Source organism: Mustela erminea, chromosome 18, assembly GCF_009829155.1.
Source record: "Mustela erminea isolate mMusErm1 chromosome 18, mMusErm1.Pri, whole genome shotgun sequence".
NCBI classification, from domain to species: domain Eukaryota; kingdom Metazoa; phylum Chordata; class Mammalia; order Carnivora; family Mustelidae; genus Mustela; species Mustela erminea.
The window spans coordinates 11,537,508-11,539,577 of NC_045631.1; the positions used below are offsets into that span (position 1 = coordinate 11,537,508).

The following is a 2,070-nucleotide window of genomic DNA, read 5'->3' on the forward strand; positions in this document are numbered from 1 at the left end:
GCTTTATTTTCTCCACCTTAAGATTTCCATTGTGGTTCAATTACTGTTCAGTCATTTTCACAAGGTATTTTTTTAAGGTGCATAGTTGATATACTCTGCATTCCTACTTACGCTCACCTGTCTCTCATTCTATCATTCCAGCCCATGGTATCTTACCTCCCAACAGCTTAGCTTGCAGCTCGCTCACTGCTGTTATTCCACGATCTGTCAGGTTTCAGGAAATAATTTTAAAAATTAGACAGGATGCCATTGTCCAATGCTTCACTGATAATTTGCTTTGGTCGGTTGGTTTTTCTTCCTGCCTAGAGGTTCCTAATATTCTCTTCCTTACTAAAAGTTCCAGGATTTGACTGATACATGCCCAGGTCTTTTCTCATCAGCAAAGCCTGTAATTCAGGCAGCCTTACAATCTACAGTCTCAAGAATTTATTGACTTCGGATAAATGTCTTTCTAGTTTTTTTTTTTTTTCCTCACTTCAGAAATGCCAATTATTGCCATAGTGGGGATCCTTAAATCATACATCCAAGTCACCTTTATTTTTTTTTCAGTATAAGAATTGTTTCTTCCATATCTCTCCTCCCTCATGACTCCTTTGCAGATAAAGGATGCAGCACCCCTGCGAGGTCCCTGCTTGCAGGCATAGGCCCTGACCTTCGAAGGACGACCAGGCGGCCAGCAGCAGCTGCGGGAAGTCTGCAGTCGGCTTCCTACACCAAGCAGAGCTAGATTTGCGTAAAACGTCTGCAGCCACTGTGAAGGGGCTCCGCTAGACGGAGGCCCCAGCTGGTTCCAGAACCGCCGCGACAGTTTTAGGGAAACATCTAAAAAACTGCTCCAGCTGAGCTCCCCTGGGACAGGACATCCCGCAGGAGTCCCCAGCGCTGCTCCCTGTGGGATCGCCAAGCCCGGACACTGATTTCACCGACCAGTCTCAGGCTGGACACACGTCCAGGAGCAGGTGGCTGGCGATGCGGTCAGACCTGACCCTCCGTCACCCCGGGGGACGCAGGCTGCGTGCTGTCGGGACATCCTCAAGGTGGGGCAGGCGGGGTGCACCCAGGTTCTCCTTTTGGGAAGCATGTCCTGTGAGCCAGGCGAGCCGCCGGGATGGCGGGCACAGGGATCCTAGTCCACGCCGCGGGCTGTGCCGGGCAGCCCTCCGGAGCCCTTGTCCAGCTCTGCGGAGAAGCTGCGGTGGTCGGGCGGCGGCTGGGTCTGCTCCCGGCTCCCCGCTGCCACTCTGCTCTTCGGGCTCTTGACAAGGGCCCAGGTAAACGTCCTGCACCGTCTCCAGGTGCCCGGTTCTCAGCGGGAGCCACAGCCGGGTGGCCGTGTCCCTCGCTGCTCGCTCCTTTTCACGCAGCAGAGGAGGCAGCGGGTGAGGAAGGCCACGGACATGAGCAGACTGATGGCGTGACGGACGGTGGGGGCGACCACGGTCACCTCGAAGCCGAAGGCCTCCTTGGTGGAACGCACTTGCACATGTTGGTCACTGAAGACCACCGGGCGACGCTCCCCTTCCAGGCACAGGTGAGGAGGCCATACCATACCATCTGGTGGGCTGAGAGGCAGTGGAATGCGGGAAAGTGCCACAAGAAGAGCCGCCACCATGAACAGGGATTGGGGAGAGCCCTGGCGGCATGGGCTCCTTTATGTCCAGGGGCTTGTGTAGTTCCCCGCGCCCTCCTGGCCTCACCCTGTCGTGGGGCTCTGCCTGCCCCAAGCTGCCTACAGCCAGGGTTTCCCCTTGTACTGTACTTTGAGGTTTTCCTTGCAGCTGATCATGGAAGCATCAGTAACAACCGTGCTTACCTTCAATTTACCTGCATAGTTGTTTAATTCAGATATCATGCTGTCAAATTCAAATTCATAGAAGCCTCGTATCTGTTGCTTATAACAGCAGTTTTTTTGTTTTTGTTTTAATCATTCTTCTGTTCTTCTAACAATTCTTTTGCACTGGACTTGTGCTGTAGTTTTTCTATTTTACCTCCTCATCTAGAAGAACCTTACATTGCCATTTATCTTTGGCAGCTCATGGGGACCAGGTCATGGTGCGGAGAGCTCTGAAT

General features: G+C 52.9%; 1 pseudogene; it reads right to left on the reverse strand.

The window, feature by feature from the left end:
* Positions 1 to 919: 919 nt before the first annotated feature.
* On the reverse strand, positions 920 to 1,643 carry LOC116577947 (annotated as a pseudogene).
* Positions 1,644 to 2,070: the final 427 nt, after the last annotated feature.